The 23041-nt window shown below is 40.3% G+C and overlaps 1 protein-coding gene across 1 annotated transcript in view; it reads left to right on the top strand.

Annotated features, from left to right (window-relative positions):
• Positions 1–1101: 1101 nt before the first annotated feature.
• The window catches only part of MARCHF3 (membrane associated ring-CH-type finger 3), a 149801-nt gene continuing 127861 nt past the window's right edge, over positions 1102–23041 (top strand). Inside the window, exon 1 of the mRNA XM_012448109.2 lies at positions 1102–1306. The gene's annotated coding sequence lies outside the window, so the exon portion shown is untranslated. The remainder of the gene's footprint in view (positions 1307–23041) is intronic.

The following is a 23041-nucleotide window of genomic DNA, read 5'->3' as shown; positions in this document are numbered from 1 at the left end:
GCGAGCCGGTGCTGCAGCCAGGGTAGGGGCTCAGAAACCGGTTGACAAGAGGAGTAGCATGGTCCTGTGGGGTTAGGCGGAAAGGGCCCACAAGGCTATATTCCAGGGCTGTTCAGCCACGAGTGACCCCCGAGAGTTCGGGATCTCCGAGCTCGCCCAATGTCTCCCATCCCAGCCAGGAGCTTGCAAAGGGGAAGGAGGCGCAAGCGCAGAGTGGGACAGATGTGGTTCGTTCTGGGGCTTCCTGTCCACGAAAATGGATGATTTTAGCCCTCCCTCAACGGAATCCTAGCGGACCCAGAAGACAGCAGCAGAAGTCACCGCAGAGGATGGCACCCCGCAGGGCAGCCCGCCCAGAGGGAGGGTCTCGCAGGTTCCGGCGTCGTGGAGCGCCCAAGCCCCCTGTTGGCCGCCAGCTGTGCCCGCGACGCCCTGGGTCGGGAGGAGGAGACCCCAGGCGCCGATAAGTTCCCCGCTGCGGGTGGCCCGGAAGGCAGGGGTGAGGATGGGGACGTATGCTGAACTTTGGGAGGTTTGCAGGCCTGGAGTTTTGTTTCAGAGAGAACCAGATCAAGATGAGAACCTTTTCCATGGAGCCCGGGTTTCCACCTGTGGCTGGGCGACCCGGTCCTAAACTCTTCCTTTCTGGGCCCTCAGCTTCCTCCGGCCGGGGCTCCTCTGCGGCAGCTAAGTTCCGCGCCTCCTGTGGGCGCCAGGTACTGGAGTGCCGATCCGCGCTGCGGTTGGCTTTTTGCTCCACAGCGGGCGCGCGGCCGCTCCGGGGGCTCCTGGTCTCTTTCAGCCAACTTCCTTCTGGGGCCGCCGCCTCCCTTCAGAGCTGCTCGCGTCCCATTGCAGCGAGCCCCGCAGCCACCGCCGGCAGCCACTGCACTTCGCAGAAGCCAACTTCCCCGCCGCCGGCGCGTCTCCCAAGGCTGCCCTCGGACAGCGGCTACGGGGCGGCCCCAGCGCCACCACGATTGGCTGCCGGCTCCGCCGGTCATGAGTTGATGACGCCCCGGGGCTGGCTCCGCCCCTCCCGCCGCGCGGCCCCGCCTCCCCTCCGGAGCCTATTCGGCTCTGCCCGGCGTTCCGCCTCATTCGCTGAGCAGGTCCGTGAACTGTCAGCGCGCTCCGGGCGGCTGAGTCGCGGCGGCCGCCAGGCTTGCCGTACTCCTCCTGAGGTGCCCGCCGGAGCCAATGTGCCCCGGTCCGCTGGGGCGTGAGCAGACACCGAGTGGGGGCAACTTGGGACTTAGAACCCACAGCAGGGACGTCGGTTTGCGATCGGGACTCGGCGAGGAGGGTGAGTGGCCGCGCGCCGAGCTAGCGGCTCCTCTCTGCGCGGTTCGGCGGCGGGCGATCGGGGACGGGACGTGTCCTGGAGCTCCGTTGTCCGTTCGTCCGAGCGTGACCTCTGTGCGGAGGCCAGGGCCGGGCGGGATTCACTCCATGCCAATATCCCCACTCCTGAACTTGTTGTTTTCAAAGCATCCCAACTCCGCCCGGGACGCGGCTCCCGTCCGCACCAACTTGGGGTAATTGACTTGGGTAGGTGGGGCCGGGACGCGTCCCCTGCCCCTCTGCGGCGACGACACGGAGAGCTGGGACGGCCTCCGCGCCCGCGGCGTGCGGACCGCGGTTCCTGAGAAATTACCCGCGCGGTGCCGCAAGATAAGACCCGCGTCCCCGTCTGGATCCCCAGGCTGAGCGAGCGCTTATCGGGTTCAGGGTGGATCTCAGCGCCAAAGAACCGAAGTGTACAGCCGGGGTCTGTAGCGGAGGCTTCAGTGCTTTGCAGCTACTGAGAAGAATTGACAGCACTGCTGGGCTTTGAACTTTGTAAAGTAATTGCTTTCTATTGGCACTTGAATCCATGTCCCTCCTGAGGTGCTCGGACCTCCACATCTATTCGCTAGGGGTGTCCGAAGGACTTCGTTAGGACCAGGTGGGAGCTGCTGTCGGTTCTGGTGCCCAGAGCCCCGGAGAATCCTAGAGGCTGCAAAAGGGATCGACAGCCTGGTCGGTTGGTGTTTGAGCACCTGCGTGTTTAAGTGATGAAGTTGAGTCAGGAATTGACAGCAAAGAACTCAAGGTTAAACCTGACACTCCGTTTGTGACTTGGTCTGGGTTAGATTTTTTTTTTGCCCCCTTAATGCTAAGGTAGTAAAAAGCAGCTTGTTTTTCCTAGGCCAACTACATGCATGTTGTTTATATTATGTGTGGACTAAATAGATTCAGTACGATGTCTTCTTGTAATTCTTATTTAACATGAATGAGAGCTTTTGAAAATACTAGACAGGTCCAGAATTTGGGGATGATTAGACCTTTGAAAATACATGAAAATGTTGAGATATATAGTTCTGTATGTGTAGATGTAGATGTAGATGCGCATATACATACATATATACGTGTATATGTGTGAGTATGTGTATGTTTATAAAATTAATAGGTGAATGAGGTAAATATTTGAAGGGGAAACTCAACCTTGAACTTCCTTTGGGTCACAGAGATGGACCTTTTGAGCTGTGGGGTGTTAGTGAGTGTGTATGTGTAAGCATGTCTGCATCTGCCTGGTCTGTCTGGGTCAGAGTATGTCCGTGAACTTTACGAGCGTTCAGTTCAATACCACTTGGTGCAGATTCCGCGTTCCTGTTTTACAGCCCAGCAGCCGCCAGCCGGCCCATCTGTTAAAACATAACATGTACACTTGGGTGGAGCGTGGGTAGGGGGCAACTCTTAGCAGAAACAACATGCTACAAACAAAGCCTGCCTCACAAGTTCTATTTTCATTCAATATTTGGCCTGAACTTGCAGTTTTGGTGAGGGAGAGTGGGAGATGGGAGTGTTTGTCTCTACAAACGGCAAACTGCATTTTGTGCAATAATTATAGCCACGGCTTGGGGAAGGGGAGCTTGTAGGAGAAAAAAACAATAATCCCTCTAGAAATGTGGTGCTTGTCACATCACCATGCAACACTGGTTTACAGCTTTGCAGTATGGCATGTATATCGAAACCATTTGCTTTTGCTTGTTAAAAGAATGCATTAAAACGAAATCGTTTTGCACCAAAAAAAAAAAAAAACAAAAAACCCACCTTAATAGAAATAAACAGAGCTTTATTGCAGAGGCTATAGTTAAGACTGCCATAGTAATTAATGAAACACGCTTTTAGGAATTTATAACTTGGACATATATTCATATTCAGTCTAATCACTAGTTGCAATGGTACACAGTTTATAGTTTAAAAATAATAAAAAGGCTTTATCACAAAAATTCTGATGACTAAAAGAGTATGAGAGGAGTATAATAGCTTAATAAGTTCTTGCAGCCAAGTGACTGATACTTTAAAAAACAATAAATTCCTTTAATAGCATAATTACTTTGGTGGCAAAATAAAGGCAGTATTTTTGAGAAGCATAGTTGATATTTTTCCCAATAATTTTATGCTCATAATTACATTTTAATAATGGTGTTCATTATATATGAGCAGAATAAACTGTACTGATTTTTAAGAACTCATCACAAGAAGTATTGTTTTCAATTTTATGGTATATAAACATTTTGGGGAAAACATGCACAACGCCAATCTGTGAGTGTCTTTAAATTTCTAATGGACTATAGAGGCATAATAATTTTCCTACCTTGATATGAATCATCCAGATTAACTAGGCTGTTTCTTAGAAATTCAGTTCTTGGGCTGGACTTCAGTTCCAGGGTTTCAATTTAGGAGTCTGGGGTGGAGCTTAGGAATCTGCATTTTCACAGGCACCCCCAACTGATTCTGATGCCAGGGATCCCTTCGTTGTACTTTGAGAAGCACTGGAATGGTGTTAATGACATAAAAGAACAATTATAGTCTATGAGTTGATTTAACAAATAATTGTTTAGAAATGTCCAGGTAGCCTTTACTGGCCATGTGAAATTTATAGGTAATGCATTAACTCTTGTCTTCAACAATGGACCTCTTTTGTCCTATGTTTGAAAGTGTTTTGGAATCGTCAGCTATACCTATTCCAGGTCAGCCCTGATTCTAAGGAAGTCCTCCTGATGAAACAAGACCTGATGAATTTAAGACCGCCCCCCACAACCCCAGTCTTATTTCCTTCACTCCCCACTCTGAGTTCGGTGGAGTCCTGGGATGCTCTGGGAGTGACTTTGCCAGTTCTAACTCACATGGTTGAGCATTTCCTTCTGAAAGGTAGAATCCTTATCCTCATGAGGCACCCTTTTTCTCTTTAAAAGCTGTTCTAGAACAAAGCCCAGCACCTCAGCTGGGCTGCTACTGACTATATGAGATCTAGGATCTCCTTGGAAAGCTGTGGCTATTTTGCTTGTGGTCAGGAAGAGTGGCTCAGGCCACCCACCCAGAGGCCCAGGGATTCTTATTTTCTGAAAGTCACCTTAGGAGTATTTTGAGCTGCCTAATTAATTGGGTAAATAGATTTTCTCATTGTAACAAGAGATGTGGGTTGAGAATTGTTTGCTACCTCTCCTTTCACTGAGATCACTGTGAATTTTTATTAATTACTGCCAATTAGTTTTTTATTTATCATTTGATACTGACATTTGGATTCTGTTCTCCTATTTCAGACTGGCATAATTCTCCATTTAAGGCTCCTAAATAAGGTTTGAAAGAGAAAGGATCTATCAGAAGTTACCCTTCCCTCTTTCTACCATCCAACTACCTAAAAATCCAAATGACTTCTTTCAGAGATGACAAGTATCCTGATAACAAAAGGATGTGGATAGGCTGGGGTATTGAACTTGGATTGTTCCAGACCACTGGATCATCATGGGACTTTTACAGAGTAATTTCTGTTTAAAGAAACACTTGGCAGGCATGTTGATAGGTCACTTATCTTAACAATCCTTTGAGGACAATGATTTTTTTCTACTTTGTTCCAGATGAGCAAACAGCAGCTACAAAAAGATAATATTTAGATCTTGTCTTTCATATTCAAAGATGACACCAATAACTGAAAACTTGGCCTTGCATTTTAAATTGTTTTTATTTTGCATCATGGTGATATGCTAGGGTTATGCTTAGTCATTCATATCATCTACAGTTTTTTAAACTTTTTCTTCAAATTTTTCCTTATATTGAATGTGATCTTGTAATAGTTTTCTTTATGAAGTTAACTACCATATATAATAATTAGTTCAAGCCAGCCTTGACCCAGAGAGGCAAATAATTTGCTTAAAGTCACAGATTATAAAAGCAGCAAAGCCTATGTGTAGAATCCCTTAGACCTGTGTTTTAGTCCTGTGCTGTTTTCTCTATTGTCATGTTAAACTGATAATGTTTGTACTTTGGCAAAATAGAGTTGCTTATGTTTTATATGCTTAACTTCTGTGTGATTGGATAGACTTAGAAAAATGGAAAAGCCTAAAATATACTATCCAGAGCCCCTGATCATACAACAGGACTGATTTCTGCTCAGTTAAAAAACTGTAGTAGAAAGCTATTTTTCTTGAAACTGGGCCATAGGTCATTGCAAGCTTCTAAGCAACAATTCTATTATAACTTATTTTTCTAGCTATGGCATTCTCCTGGCACATAACTTTCCTTTGACAAATTCCTTTCAAGTTTTTTATCCTTCTTTTTTACCCTTATTCCCATAGCAAAATCTGCTTGTAAAAAATTTACTTTTTAAGTCAATCAGCCTCTTAACATCTCCCAGTTCTTCCATTTTAGCCATTTTACTATTTCTCCTCCAAAATGCCCCCTCAATTTCCTAACCTTCACTTTAGTTTTTTGGGTCTAGTAATATCCTTTAATATAGGACAGTCGTTGAGCTACAGAAGTTTCACAACAGCTTAAGCTTGTGGATTTAATGACAGCAGTAGTATGAAAAAAGAAAAAGATGAAGGATAATATTGAAGTCGTGTTGATATGTGTATCATATTAGATAGTCCCAGCTTACAGTGTCAGTGGGAAATTTAAGATCCAGATGAATGAAGTGACAGATGCACTCATCTGTGGCCTCACAGACACTCCTGATACAAGCTGAAAAATATAACTGAAGACAGCATCCTGGGTTACAGAAGGAAAACAAATGTTAAGCTCTGAGAAAAGAACTGGACAAAAAGTGAAGGTTCGGGGGTGGGATGGGTAGCGTGGTAGAAAAGAAATACCTCCAGTAAAATGCCAGACAGGGTGGTAAGAAATTTATAGAGGTGTAGATGGTTTGGGGTTTCCTGGGGGCATTGATTCTGTTTTATATTGTCTTCACAACCTGCTCACCCTGCTTCCTTTAAATAATTTATTACAGCAGCAGGCCTTCCCTGGTTAGTTTTTTTTTTTTATATATATAACTTTTTCCTTCTCATCTCTGGGTATAATCAGAGGCATATATAGTAGTGTGGCTGCTCTGGAGAACTTAGGAAAATCTGTGATCAATATCACTATATTATAAACCCATGGCTGTTCTGTTCTATTTTGCAGGGTTTTCTTCCCTGTTATATTAACTCAGTATCTATGTTTTAAACAATATTTTATTAATCTCTGCATAATGTTACTTCTGTGCTTATTCCTCTTGGCTGGAACTATCTTTTGAGTAATCCATCATTGAACCACCATTGATCTAATGATGTATTTATTGCTCACTATTGCAGCACTGGCAAGAAACCCAGTATGGTTCTAAAAATTTGATTAAAAAGAAATCAAGTTTTTGCAATGCATAGCCATCCAATTATGTTAGGAGCTGCTGAGTATATTTTATGCTAAAATATACAAACACATTTCAAGTGAGCAAAATGTGCTATTTTTGAAGGCTTTTAAAACTTTGCTATAAAATAATAGAACAAGAAGAGACCTCATAATTGGGAAAATTATGACTACACTTCCCACTCCTGCCAAAGGTAAGATATAGTATTTTTTCAGATTATACCCTTGAACACTAAAATAGATAGACTTATCTTTTTAATTGACAATAATGAAAACAGTGGTGATAAGAACTAGCTCCCAGACCTTAAACGATATTTCAGGTAACCATTACAAATGAAAGCGAGCTGAAATTAATTCACAAATACTAATTGAGTACCTATCATGGGTAGTACTTCTCTACTTAGCCAATTCAGAATTCAGTTCAAGTATTAGTGCCTTTGAGAAGCTTTTCCCCGTTCCTGTTTGATCTGATGTCTTCTTCAGGCAGAACCCTTATCTCCTATATTCTCCTTCTCGGAGCCCCTTGATGGCAGGGACCACACTTTTCATCTTGTAGCTTCTCAAGCAAGGTTACTCAAGAAACAATTGCTGGGTGCTCTAGAGGCTATAAAGAATTACAAGTGAACATTTACAAGGTCTTAAAATGATATGCATAAAGATAGTTCACCAAAAATTTGAATGGTAGCAATAACTGAATCCTAGTGCTCAACTTCCAACTTCAGCAGTGATCTCAGCACTTCATAGAGCTATTATATCATCCATTCCTGCTCCATACATCTCCAATGTCCCTCTGTTTCATTTCTGCCTTGCCTCCTCCTCTCAGTACCTTCCTGTGTGTCTTCTTCAAGGATGTCTCCGACTCTCACCCTAGGCTAGGTCATCTCTCCTGGTTTCTCTTTTGTTCCCATACCCCTTGTCATATCTTGAAAAGGCAGCTGACTCAGGAGTCTTACTTTGAAACTTGGGACAGCTTCATTCTAATGTCATTTTAAGTTGAAGATGGCTTGGTTCCTTTTGTCATCCAATGCAGGTGACTAAGCTTTCGCTGTGGGAGGTTTAGGAGACTTTGAAGAGCAAAATGGTGCTTGGCTTGGAGGCTGCTGATTTCCGAAGCTCAGCACGAAGGGGAAGCTTGACATTTGTTAAGAGAAGCTTTTTTTATTTTTTATTTTTAGTTATTTGTTTATGAGACAGAATCTCGCTCTGTCACCCAGACTGGAGTGCAGTGGCATGATCTCGGCTCACTGCAACCTCCACCTCCTGGTTCAAGTGATTCTCCTGCGTCAGTCTTCCAAGTAGCTGGGATTACAGGTGCATGCCACCACACCCGGCTAATTTTTGTGTTTTTTAGTAGAAACGGGGTTTCGCCGTGTTGGTCAGGCTATTCTCAAACTCCTGACATCAAGTGATCTGCCCGTCTTAGCCTCCCAAAATGCTGGGGTTACAGGTGTGAGCCACTGCACCCAGCCTGAGGGAAAGCTTTTTTAAAAATTTCAGCAGATTTTTATTTTATAAACTAATTTTTATAATACAGTTGACCCTTGAACAACACAGGTTTGAACTGGCACAAGTTCACTTATAAGCAGATCAAAAATACAGTATTGGCAAGGTTTGAAAGCCACATATAGGGAGGACAGTTTTTGTATGTACATGGATTCCTCAGGACCTAATAGGGGACTTTACTGGCAGATTTTGCTATATGTGGATGTCCTGGAACCCATCCCTCGTGTATACTGAGGAAAGACTGTAGTTTTCATTTATAAATCTCCTTTTCTTTAGAAAACACCCTCTACATAGTCATGTTTAACACATGGTCTGATGGCTTAGGTAAACACTAGTCCTGAAAAATGGGTTACTGAGGTCATGTACAGACCATGCATCCATGTGTACGGACCAAGGATCAGGTGAATTAAGTATAACTACCTGAAGTATAAGCCATTAGGATACCCTTTTTATATTGGATCTTATGGGACTTTAAATGATTGCAAGAGATCAAGGCCCCTATTTTCTGTCTCATCTGGGAGATTGTGCCTCACTTAACGTAGGTGCTTTGTTCTCATACCCGTCAAGAAGATAAGAGAACTGAATGGTTAAACCTGGAAGGTACTTACACATTTAAGGCCACAGAGATGATGAGCAACCCCAGATTAGGTCATGAACTCAAATGCTGGTTTCTCTTGGGTCTTGGAAATCAGGAGCACCTGTTTCTTCATATCTTCTGCTTTCACCTGTGGATCCGGAGGCTGGGAGGACTCAAGGGACGTTCCAGATGAGGGTGTAGAACCAAATATGTGCAGACTCTTTCCTGCAACTAGTAGATGTTCTCCTTGTGGAAATTTGCTTTGGCATTTTCCCATATCTGCTTTACAGTATCCTAAATATTAAATCCTATTCCTCTTACACTTGGCACATATGAGGTTCTCAATCAGAAACTTCTTACCTTTTGTTTTCCTAATTTCAACTTACCTCCTTAATTCAGCCTCCACCTTCCAATAATGTTTTCTTTCTTTGATATTCTCTTTCCCCATCTTTTCAGGTAAGAACTCCACTTTATAAAAGCTCTGTTACCATCAGTGTCACCATTAATCTTTTCCCTTTGAGAGTAATGCATTTTCGACCATTCTCAAAGGACTTGCTTAGAGCATTCCAATGTGATTTTCTGATGGAATATTATGTGCTCTGACAGCCTACACAGTAAAAATGTGATTAGCCTCACAAAACCTCAGTTCTCACCAACCTTACCCATCCTTGCCAGGGACACCTCCCCCTAATTTGTCTAATCACTCTTACTACCTCCTGCTCACTTATCATTAAGAAGCAAGATCACATGGCTCAGCTAGCAACACGCATGTTCATTACAACCAAGGAGATGAGGTTTTCTGTAAAATCAAAACAAGTATATACAGAATATGGAGAAGAAGGGCAGGCCTACCCTGATTTCTTTAAAAACAGGACATGTGGACTGATATGTCTTTCGTTGATAGATTCTTAATTTGTTGTTTTCACTAGCTATGTCCTGTTCCTGTTTTGAGGCTGAGTTATTTTATAGCTAATGTCAACAGTTGTCACTTTTTTCATTCCCTTTAGAATTATTGCCAGCGAGTTTTGGGTTTTTCTTCTTCATTTATTTTACTTTATTTTTTGTGTTTTGGGTGATCTACTTAATTAAGTTGTGTTGTTTCTAACCTCTTCGTTTATTTTTCTACCACTCTCCTGCCCCTGGCAACATCTCACAGTTAGATACCATCCTTACACTGAATGAATTTCCACTTTCACTGCAAATTGGTAATGAAGACATTAAGTAGAATCCCGATAGTGACCCTTTCAAGAGCTAAGACATCATTTACTATTCTGTTTTAATTATGGTCTCTTAGCAAATTTTCACCAGTTATAATGTTCACCCCATTTTCCAAGTAATGTTTCTCAAATACTGTATGAAATTATAAAATCTGTGTGTATTATATTTTCTGCTCTCCATTATGTGCAAAATTTATAATTCTATAATTTTCTTGTAGGAAAAATGCTTATTAGACTGGAATGGTTAATTTGGTTTCAAGCCATCCTGCTTTTTGCTTATTGTGAACCATTAGACATTTATGTAGTCTTTTATTTGACTTCATTCCTAACCCCTATTATCTGTTCCCCAAGCGGTAATCCTTCTCCATCATTTCCCTCCACAGTCAGTTATCATCTATGCTTTATGTATGTGTGTGGGGTGGGGGTTGTTAAATGGATATTTTTTCTGGTCCCTAATATTTTCACTTTTAAAAACTCTACATGGCTGAAAAAAAAATAGCCAGTGTCCTTTGATGATATCTTAGTCTGTTTGGGCTGCTGTAACAAATAGACTTAGTAACTTACAAACAGCAGAAATTTGTTACTCACAGTATTGGATGCCGGGAAGATCAAGATCAGGTGCCAGCAGATTTGGTGTCTGGGGAGGGCCTTCTTCTCCACAGGTGGTCCCTTTTCACTGTAACTTCACATGGTAGAAAGAGCTAACTAGCTCTCTAGGGTCTCTTTTTGTTTTTTATTATTATTATTGGTGTTTTCTTTTGTGGGGGAGGACAAGGTCTCATTGCGTTGCCTAGGCTGGAGTGGAGTGGCACAGTCTCAGCCCTCTACAGCCTTAACCTCCCAGGCTCAAGCGATTCTCCCACCGCAGCTTCCTGAGTAGCTGCGATCACAGGTGTGCACCACCACGCCCAGCTAATTTCTGTTTGTTTTTTTTTTGTAGAGACATAGTTTAACCATGTTGCCCAGTCTGGTCATGAACTCCTGAGCGCAAGTGATCTGCCCAACTTGGCATCCCAAAGTGCTAGAATTACAGGCATGAGCCACCGCGCCTGGCCTAGAGTCTCTTTTTATAAGGGCACTAATCCCATTCACAAGGACTCATAATTCTCAAAGGCCCCACCTTCTAATACTATCACATTGGGGATTAGGATTCAGTGTCTTTTTGGAGAGATATAAATATTTAGACCATAACAGATGATCAAGATTTTTTTCTCTTTTCTGTTCAGGTAAGTCTGCCTCCTTACAATATTGCACCTCTTCTCTGGAATGCTTCTCCACCTTAAACCTCTCGTCCCTGTACAGTGTGAAGCTGCTTTTGCTTCCTTAACAAAGGAAGCCTGTGCCTGGGGTCTGTGATAGCCCTATGTGATCTCTATTGAAACTCCTGTACTTGGATCCAAGAGCTGAGTTGGCTGCTTTATAGCAACAGAAGACCAATGAAAAGTGTTCTTTGTTTAGGTCATGGGAGAAGAACAGATGATGTCCCAGACAGATGGGAGGTGAAGGTCAAAGTTATCAAACAGGTAGGGAAAGCCACAAACAGATTATTTGGAACTGGCTACTCCTGCTAAAGTACCATCTTTCTGTTGTGGTTTCTAGGGTGTTTCCCTTTGGGCTTTTCTGAGTGACTGTGCCGGTGTTGTAAATTAAAATGCTGTCTCATCTCATATCCCAGGATTCTTGAGATCACTAGGCTAGAATCAGAGTCCTAGTTCCTGTCCTAGACCTTCTAAGAGACAAAGAAATTAGTGATGTTTCCAAATGGAAATGTCCACATGGAAGTAATGTGGTACACATGATAGGATATCTTCTGCATACAAAACAAAAGACTCCAACTCAAATTGACAAAAACAGTAAGGAAGTATATTATCTCATGTGAGAAGTAGGGCAGATGGCAGGATTGGTTGATTCAGTGGCACAGTGACATCATCAAGGAAATAGGGTCCTTTCATCTCTCTGCCTCTGTTGTCCTCAGGGACCATTCCAGTCTGAGACTGGTTCTTTTCTTATTTTCTTCAGCAGTTTAGATGTCACTTGCAGACAAGACAATATCCACAGCACATAAAATGGGTCTGCTGCCCCCATTCCAAGGTCTCCTTCTGAAGAATACGAAATTATTTCTAAGAAGAATCCCAGAGGACTTCTCAACTCACTGATCAGAACTGGTTTGCATGCCTGTCTGTCAATGTCACTAGCAAAGGACCACCATCATTGCCTGAGGGAGGGAGGAGGTGAACTCGAACAAAATTAGGATTCTGTTAGCAAGAAAGAAGTATGTATACATATGTTTGGGGGATAGGGTAGGGAGCTAGATGTTGGCAAGCGGTGTGTCTACTACTTGCTGTGACTTGGAAAATAACTACGAAATTCCCCTCATGACTATCTGGATACAAAAAGGCAAGGCCTAGGCAAGAGAAAAGCCACAATGCAGACTAATTAAGGACAGAGAAATGTGCCAAAATCAATAATTATTCTGATTGGAACAACAATAAACTCTAATGAACTTGAATGTACTAATTTATATCTATTTGTATTCAGTAAGTGTATGATCTCTACTAAATAAAAAATATTAAAATAATTTGCTTATTTCTCAGTAATTCTACATTTCTGGCATATTATTTTGCAGTATAGGCTATTTGAATATAAAATTTTTATTAACTTCATAAATCATAGCATTAACAATACTGATAATTACTGATGAATGTAAACGGCCATTATTTATTGAGTACCCTTTTACAAATTAGGATTTTAACATTCAAGAGCTGGTAATTTGCTTAGGTCACAGAGGTACAAAGTGGCTAAGCTAGGATTGGACTCAGATTCAACTTGCTCTCCATGGTTCCCCTTTGCTTGGAAGACAATCCTAAGACTACCATGGCTTACAGGGCATTAGTGTAATCAGGCCTGCTTATCTCTGTGACCTCATCACTTACCCTCTGGCCCTCACTTAATTTTCCAACCATACTGCCATGTTGTTGGTCTAATGAACCAGCCTCATTCCCACCTCTGGTTCTTTGCACTTGCTGTATCCTCCACTTGGATCACACAGCTTTGGTTTGTATGGCGACATCCTTTCCATTCAGGCCTTTGAGTGTTTCCTCTTCATAGGTGCCTCCCAGGACTACCCCATCTCATCTGTTAGGATCCCCTGCACCACCAGTTTTCTGTTCCTGCATTTTCGTTCCTTCATGGTACTTGCCACAATCTTTTTTTTTTGAGATGGAGTCTCGCTCTGTCACCCAGGCTGGAGTGCACTGTCACAATTTTGGCTCACTACAACCTCTGCCTCCCAGGTTCAAGCAATTCTCCTGCCTTAGCCTCTCTAGTAGCTAGGATTACAGGCCCCCACCACCATACCTGGCTAATTTTTGTATTTTTAGTAGAGACAGGGTTTCACCACGTTGGCCAGGCTGGTCTTAAACTCCTGACCTCAGGTGATTTGCATGTCTCAGCCTCCCAAAGTGCTGGGATTGCAGGCACGAGCCACTGCAACCAGCTTCACAATCTTATATAATTTGCTCATTTGTCTACTTGTTTTTATCTGCCTTCCCTACTAGAATATAAACTCCATGAAGGTAGAGACCCTAGCTGTTTTGTAAGACAAATGAACAAACAAGTGAATAAGTTAATGAATAAATGAATATTTAGAAGTTTTGACCTCTAATAATCCAGTCTGTATCTTCTACTCTAGGAATAAAGTAGGATGCCAGTTGTCATTTGAGCTTAGTATATCTCTCTCAGATTTTTTTCCTGTAAAATTTGAAAACTAAAAAAAAAAAACCACTCATCATTTTATTTGAGGATGAAAAAAGATACAGATATCAAAGTTATTTGATATAGTAGTATTATGTAAAGTTGTCCCAAGAGAGCTTAGTGCAGATAGTCCTTGACTTAATGACGGTTTGACTTTTTTCGACTTTATGACGGTACCCATGCAACCTTTCTGCTTTTCACTTTCAGCATAGTGTTCAATAAGTTACATGAGATGTTCAACACTTTATTATAAAATAGATTTGCCCCATGATAGGCTAAAATAGTTTTGCCCCATGGTAGGCTAATATAAGTGTTTTGAGCATGTTTGAGGTAGGCTAAGCTAAACTATGATGTTCTAGGTGTATTAAAGCATTTTGGTATACGATATTTTCAACTTATGTTGGGTTCATAAAGACATAACCCCCTTGTAAGTTGAGGAGCATTTGTACAAGAGGGAAATTTGAGTAATACTCAACTTTAGTTCTTTCAATTGATTGCAGTTTTAAGGATGCCACTTTTAATTTGACATATCTTTTAAACATGAAGGTACTTATAAGACTAAATTGCAAACTGGGAGGATTATAATTGCTTGATCATTTGCAGTGGCAAATTCATTTAAAAAATAAAATTGTTTTCTTTGTATACAATACACATAACTTTTCATTTGAACTCATAACAGTAGTGCCCCCTTGTCTGCAGGGGATGTGTTCTAAGACCCACAGTGGATGCCTGAAACTATTAATTAATTAGTTATTAATAAAACCTATATGTACTATGTTTTTTCTATATATACATATCTATGATAAAGTTTAATATATAAATTAGGTACAGTAGAGATTAAGAACAATAATAATAAAGTAGAACAATTATATCAGTATGTCAGCATCACTACTCTTAGGGCCATTATTAAGTCAAGTAAGGGTCCCTTGAACACAAGTACTACAATATGGCAACAGTTGATCTGATAATGTAGAGGGCTAGTATGTGACTGACAGGCAGGGAGTGTAGATGCGCTGGACAAAGGGAGGATGCATGTCCAGGTGGGATGGAGTGGGCCAGGGTGAGATTTCATCATGCCACTCAGAATGGTGCATGATTTAAAACTTATGAATTCTTTGTTTCTGGAATTTTCCGTTTTATATTTTCAGGCCATGGTTGACCAAGGATAACTGCAACTGCAGAAAGTGAACCCATGGATAAAGAGAGGGGTACTGTGTCCACTAAAATGATTTATTCTTAGAACTATGTTCTTAGTGATTCTGAGGTAATCATAAAAGTACAAGTTGAAAAATAGCTTTACCTCAGATATTAGCTTGAAAGGGGTTGACAAAAATGAAACAGAATGCTTTCCTCCAAAGTCTTTTTCTCTGGCTTTCAGCTCAGGACCTTCTCCACTCAAGTGTGTGCTTTTGTGTTTTTTTCCTTCCCTGTCTTTCTGTGGGTTGTTGTGTCATTTGCCAACTACATTGGGAGGCATTATTTTCCGGAGCTTGAAGTGTGACTTTCCCATTCAGCCGAATAAATTATCATTTATCATTGACAAGAACTTCACTTTCCCCTCCTCCCTGCTCATCTTCCCTCACCCTTTCCCCAGGTGACTTCAAAGCTCTGTTGTCTCTGCATGTGGTGTCAGTCTAAACCTACTTGACATTGTTTTCTAGTCCTTGGGTGTTCAATCTACAGAAAATCTTGTTAGAGTAGCTTACTATGAAATACACCTCTGAGCTAAACTTCCTGTATCATATTTTCAAAAACATATCTAAATTTTATGGTAAATAAAATAATCTGTATTTGAAAGTAATTTCTCAAATGTATTTATTTTTAACTGACAAATAATAATTGTACATATTTATCGGGTACATAGTGATGTTTCAGTATGTACAATGTGTAGTGATCAGATCAGGGTAATTAGCATATCTATCATCACAAACATCATTTCTTTGTGTTGGGAGCATTTAATATATCTCTTCTAGCTATCTGAAACTATATAAAATATCATTGTTAACCACAGTCATTCTACAGTGCTATAAAACACTAGAACTTGTTCCTCCTACGTAGATGGAATTTTATATCCTTTAACAAATTTCTCTCTATCCCCAACTTTCTCCTACTCTTTCTAACCTCTAGCAATCACTGTTCTGCTTTTTACCTCTGTGAGATCAACTTTTTTAGCTTCTGCTCATGAATGAGAACATATAGTATTCAGCTTTCTGTTTATGGCTTATTTTACTTAACATAATGACCTCCATTTCCATCCATGTTGCTGCGAAATGACAGAATTTCATTCTTTTTTTATGGCTGAATAGTATTCCATTGTGTATATATACCACGTTTGTTAAATCCATTCATCCATTGATGGACACTTAGGTTGATTCCATATTTGGCTATTGTGAATAGTACTATAATAAATATGGGGCTGCAGATATCTCTTCAGTATATTAACTTCCTTTCCTTTGGATAAATTCCCAGTTGTGGGATTGCTGGATCATATGGTAGTTCTGTTTTTAGTTTTTTGAGGAATCTCTATACTGCTCTCAATAATGGCTGTGCTAGTTTACATTCTCACCAGCAGTGTATAAGATTGTCTTTTTGATAGCAGCCATTCTATCTGGGGTGACTTATCTCATTGTGGTTTTTATTTGAATTTCTCTAGTGGTGATGCTGAGCATTTTTCCATATACTTGTTGGCTCATTTTTAAAATGGATTATTTGATATTTTGCTATTGAGTTGTTTGAGTTCTCCGGATATTCTGGATATTAATCCCTTATCAGATGAATAGTTTGCAGATATTCTATTCTTCAGGTTTTTGCTTCACTGTTGATTTTTTTCCTTTGCTATGAAGAAGAACTTTAGTTTTATATAATCCCATTTACTTATTTTTGCATTATCTGCCTGTATTTTTGAGTTCTTACTCATAACATCTTTTCTCAGATCAATGTCCTGAAGCATTTCCTCTATGTTTCCTTCCAGTTGTTTTATAGTTTTGGGTCTTACAATTAGGCCTTTAATTCATTTTGAGTTGATTTTTGTATAGGGTGAAAGATAGCTCTAGTTTCATTCTTCTGCATATGGATATCCATTGCTTCTAGCACCATTTATTGAAGAAATGGTCCTTTCCCCAATGGTTGTTCTTGGAACCTTTGTCAAAAATCAGTTGGCCTTATATACATGGATTAATTAATTTCTGGGTTTTTTGTTCTGTTCCATTGGTCTGTATGTGAGAGTAATTCATCCAGATTGTGTTTATGTTATGCATCAGAGACAAGTCAAAAAAAGAAAGGAAGAGGATGTTATGATGTCTGCATCGTACTTCCTTCTTATGGATCCTGGCAGGGATCCCTTTCCTCTTCACTTAATAACCTGGGTAGATTTGAGTGTGTAACTGTGTGAGAACTCATCAGGATCCAGGTGAAAATGAGATCGGTAATTAAAGGGCTGGGTCAATGTATTATTAATATTTAAGTTAAATGGGTGCATGGTCTAGTAAGCTCTTGAGACCCTGCCTTTGACAGCAATTTTTATATACAGTGGATTTAGCCCTGGATTAACAGAAGCTTTTCTTTTCCTTTCTTCTTTATTTATTTTTTATTTTTTTGTTGTTGCTTTCTAAGCTATGTGGGTGAAAAACAGCATGAGGTTATAACAAAATATATAGCAGAAGTAGTAGCAATAGGAGTCCATAGCGGATACACACACATTGCTGGAATATTTCTCAAGTATTTTGGAGGGTGACTGTGAGGCTTCTTTGGCAGAGGCAAAGTGAAACACGTGCTTTTCCATGTGTGATCGCTGTGATTTGAAAGGTTCATTATGTTTCACAAAAGCAGCTGTTTTCTAGTTGGTGTAGCCACAGAGTTTTGAAAATTCACTTAAATAGGTGTATTGCAGACTCCTGACATCTGTTTTGGAGATTCAGTTGAGTGTTGGGAGTATGCTTAGTCACAAGTGACATGGAATGAGTTATTCTTTATGAGAGTGTTGGACTGTATTCACTTCTTTAATGTTGTGTATTAAGGCTAACAAGAAAAGACTTAAAATTTTGAACAGTCATTTGCTGTGTTACATACACACATAAATTTGCACTGATTGCCTTCTTCTTAATTTGGAAAAATGAATGACAATTTTACTTTGCCTAGTAAACCAACTTTACTGAGGTACCCTCAGGCACGTTTTGTTGTATTGCAAGGCTTTCTTGCTAGGTATTTGCAATCTTAGCGTGCACTGTTTTTCAGTGAGCTTTTAGTTTTTGCCGATAGTTTTACCTAACATATCCTGTGTCTCTGTCTTTTTGTATACTTCTGTTCTATCTCTGAGTATTAGTAGTTTTTGTCTACTCATGATCATTATTAAGTTATTTTCACTTCTCTAATGATTTCAAACCTCAATGATACTAGAAATATTGTTTCCTATCACTTTCAACAAAGGTCATTTGTAGCTAGTTCTTCAAGCAAGATAAGTAACTAGGACATGATTTTTTCATTTTTTGCTAGTTCGTTTTCAATTTATTAGATACTGACATAATGTGACATTTTCACAGGTTACTTTTTTAAAAAGATGAAAGTTTTGTTTTAATGGTTCATAACTATGACAATGTTTCTAAATGACAGAGCAGAAGAAAAAAAAAGATTGCCACAAAATAAGATTAGTGTGGATATCTTGAACTGGAAATCATTTGAAAAATTTCATGGCTACATTTTGTGCTAAATATAAAAATAATTGTGTTTCCCATGTGTGAGCATCAAAAGCTCCAGTTGGAAAATCACATGGTATAGCAAGTAGGTCACTATTGATGGTAGAACATGAGACAGGAAATGTCACGGCTAAGATTAGAGGCCCAAGCGCTATGTCTCACCATGCTTGCTGCATTGGTCTTCCAAAGAAGTGGAAGGACTCGACAGGACTGAACTAACTGTAGACCAACTGGAAAATATTAGCCAGGACAACCTTTTAATCTGTGATTCCATTTGTTTCTAGATAACTCACTCTCCCAGTTGAGTAAAATAATTGAATTGCTTGGGTTTGCACATTGGCAGACCTCTGAATGCCAATTAAAATGGCAGCTTTTACATTCTATAGGTACCCATGGAAAGCAATAATCAACTCTATATAGTCATAGCTGTAGGTTCACCTGGTGTTTGAAACTGTTAACAAGGAATAACCAACCAGCTAAAAATGAATTCCCTTAAAATCTTCATATTTGAAGCTGTGATAATATAGGGATGTGGGGGAAGAGTACAATTTGAGGGAATCCCATTTCCTTTTTCTTTTCTTAACAGGCAACATGAGAAAGATTTGTTATTTATATGTAGGAATTTTCACCACATAAGATACCTAATTTTTGCAAACATACTTGCATACTCTAATTTTTAAGCAAAAGGCTAAGGAAAAAAAAGCAATCCTCTGCTGCTTACCCAAATGAGAGACAATACCTCTTTTTTGGGCACAGACCAAGATACAGCCTTGGATTGTGAGCATAGCCATCCCCTCATGCTAGATTGAGCAGTTGAACACATGCCCAAAGAGCTTGAGGTTATTTGGATGAGTAGTTAGAGGCATGCCGTGATGATTGCGTTTGGATCAATCATCAGAGCCTTATTCATTCACCTCCAGCATAGAGTCCTTCACAGAAGCACCCTGGCTTATGGATTCAGTGTACTGAGTGGATAGTTTATTGCTTAAATCTCAGTGATCTTCCTCGGCACACATTTTCAAAAGTCGGTAACGCAGATTAAAACATTGTATTTTGAACTAGGATTATTTCATGCAGGTTATCACTTTTAAGAGAGGAAGTGAGTAGTATGGAGGCTCCATGGAAAAAGTATTTTTTATAATTTATATGATTTTTGTGTAGTAAAATGTACATAACATAAAATTTAACATCTTAAATCATTTTTGTTTTGTTTTGTTTTTTGAGACAGAGTTTCATTCTTGTCGCCCAGGCTGGAGTGCAGTGGTGCGATCTCAACTCACTGGAACCTCCGCCTCCCAGGTTCAAGCAATTCTCCTGCCTCAGCCTTCCGAGTAGCTGGGATTGCAGGCACTGGCCACAACGCCTGGCTAATTTTTTGTATTTTTAATAGAGATGGGGTTTTGCCATGTTGTCCACGCTGGTCTCAAACTCCTGACCTCAAGTGACCTGCCCTCCTCGGCCTCCCAAAGTGCTGAGATTACAGGTGTGAGCCACTGCGCCCAGCCCATCTTAAATCATTTTTAAGTGTACAGTTTAGTGATAGTAAATACATTCATGATGTTGTGCAACCATCACCACCATCCATCTACAGAACTCTTTTCATCTTACAAAACTCCCTTCCCCAAGTTCCTGGCAACTGCTATTCTCCTTGTTGTGATTTTGACTACTCTACTTCATTTCGGTGGAATCACACAGTACTTGTCTTTTGTAACCAAGATTTCAGTTGGCATAGTGTCCTCAAGGTTCATTCATGTTGTAGTATATGTCAGAATTTCCTTCCTTTAAGGCTGAATAATATTCCTCAGTGGAAAAAGTACTTTGACAGTATTTTTAATCTTTATTTCATCTCCAGCTTAAATACAGAGGCTAGATTTTCATGCTTGATCCAGGGATAGTATGTTGGGAAAGGGATTGGAAGCTCAGCCCTCACAGATGTTCCTCCAGAATGAACATTCTAGGGGTTGTTGGCAGTAGGAGGTCTGCTGACTTCTGATTGGAGAAAATGCAAGAGACAGGACAGTTGGGCCTGGATGCGCCACTGTGGATCTGGTTCTCGACCCTCACAAAGTGAGCTAGTTTTGCGCTATATAGGGTTAGCTCATTCTGTAGGAATCTGTCAGGGAATGTGAGTTGACAGAGGTTGGTGGAAACATGTTGGAAAATATCTAGGAGTATACAAAATACATTTTTACTTTGAAATGAAACATGTTGATTTTGGTTCTCCTTTCTAAGTTTCCTAAATGTATGAATAGCTAATAAATATGTAAATCTTTATGTGTCTTGTGTAACCCCTTAGCACCTTATGAAATTGGTCACCTAATTTTAGTTACTGAAGAGCTCTATGACCTTCAAGATTTCTCTTTGAAGTCAATGTAAATGACCACATGGCCAGGTCTTCCATTCTACCTCAACCCCACTCAGAACCCTGAGCTGTGGTTCAGGCTCTGTCTCTGACTGGAAGTAGATGTAGAAAGTCACCAGGAGCCTCCTATTCTGAGAAAGGAACAGAAAACTGGATCATTTGTACAGACTTGTTCTAATGTTAACACTACATGATTGTATTCATCTTTCAAGTCTGTTTATTATTCCTTCTTGTATGTAGAGAAATGTAAAGTTGGCATCAAGTTGGTAACTTTCCATTGTAAGGGTAATACTCACCAGGTTACTAGTTGGCTGCCTAAGTTGCTATTTTGGCTGTTTCTTTTACCTGTGTTGCATTGAAGAGCCCAACTAAATGTGTCTTATCACAAACTCTAAGCAAAAGTAACCAATAGGTTTCATACTTTAATACAAAAAGAAGCAAGATTTTGGGGGGCAGAGTGTTGGCTGGTTGGGGTTAGTGGGGTGTGGAGAATCTAGTTTCATGGAAAAATAGAGGGGAAATCCCATATGCAAACATGTAACAGGAACCCAGTTGAGAGTCACACGGTTAATTCTGTCCCTTTATATAGGAAATGCAATACAGTTGCTTATAAACCTGTGTGTAAAGAAGTAGCACAAATAAAGATGTCATTTATAAGAGCCATTTGTCATTTTTGAAAAGGCCAAGTGGAAGGGGAATTATAACTTTAAATGAGACACAAATAATCTTTTTTTATCTTTAGTTCTCTCTGATAATAGAGAATATGGGCAGAATCTCAGAAAAACAACCTAGACTGGATAATTTTTCTTGTTTTTGTTAACAAAACTTTTTTCTGAAGAAATAAATACTGAATGGTATCTATATTCTTTACACCTACCTTTTCCCAAACACACACATAACTAATCAATTTAATTTCCCAAAGGTTAATTATCCTTGCTTTTGGGAAGGATTCTGCTTATCAGAATGCTTAACCCCTGAAAGGAATTGGGCTTTGGAATCTTGGGGGATTCTTTATAAGAACAGGAGAGAAACAGTATTTGTGGAGGAAATTTGGACAGATTCTGGAGATAAGCTTTTAGTCCTGTCTTCCTTTATTTGAAAACCTACCTATGTTACTGTAACTTAGTACCTTAAAAAGATTTTGCTTATAGGTAACCAGATCCTGCTGCCATAAAAATAACGTCTCCTCTCCCATCCTTTGAGCTAAAGCTGCAAGGTAAAAAAGAAAGAAAAAAATATTAAAGAAATAACATCATCTAAATGTTTGTGACTGTCCTTTTAGAATTTTAAAATAAGGTTTGGTCACTGGACCAGGTTGTCTGGCCCGCTGCCTGCCATATGACTTGGTTACCACTGACTGCAGTGGGACAGACTGGACTTATTGAACTCCTGCACCCCAGGGTAGAAAATGCGAAAAACCATGTTCAAAGCAAATAATCCGTGTGATAAAGACTCTAAATTTAGAAAACTTTTACTATCCACATAAGAGAATACAGTTTATTTCTTCTTCCCACACAAAATAGAGCTGTCCAGAACAACAACTATGAAAACACATGACCCTATCATATCCCTCCCACTTGCAGCTGTTTAGGCTTCCAAATGCAATTTGTGTGTGCTGAATAATTTTGCTATGAGACAGACTTATTGACATTACCCAGTTCTTCTCCCAACCCTGAGTGGATTCACCCATACTCTCTTCTAAGTGACTGCAGGAGAAAACTCACCCTAGTAATCTCACTTGATTCCTCTCTCAGTGGACTTTCGGTTGGAGGGTTTCTCTGGAGCCACTAGGAAAGAAACATGAGTTTGGGGTTATCCAGGAGTTCTTCAAACAATCAAACAATGAGAGCAGTGTCCTTCTAGCATAACATTCATTAATTTTTCATCTTCAATTGGAAATGTCACTAGAGATTATCTAGACCAAGGTTTCTAGAGTGGAGTTTGCAAGATAAACCATTGGAGTATGGGAAGAAAATACTAGACATTTAATGCATTTTTTATAGTCAAAGGAAAAAAAATGTTTACTAATATATAACATATGCATTGACATTTGCACCGTCCCCAGTTCTTTAGATTAGAAGGTTATGTGTTAAGTAAGATACATGATGTGTTCTGAAGGAGGACTAGAGTTTCCTCAGCATGCTGAGCTCAGCCATGGTTCCTTCACGTCTGCAGCATGTTGCACTGTATTTGTGTGTGCCCACTTAGGTTGATTTGCAGGATATTGATTAGTTTTAAATATACTAGCCCTCAGCAACAAAAAGGCCAA

Source organism: Aotus nancymaae, unplaced genomic scaffold (assembly GCF_030222135.1).
Source record: "Aotus nancymaae isolate 86718 unplaced genomic scaffold, 86718_ANA_hifiasm-v0.15.2.pri h1tg000064l_1, whole genome shotgun sequence".
Classification (NCBI taxonomy): domain Eukaryota; kingdom Metazoa; phylum Chordata; class Mammalia; order Primates; family Aotidae; genus Aotus; species Aotus nancymaae.
This window is presented reverse-complemented; position numbering and strand designations above follow the sequence as displayed.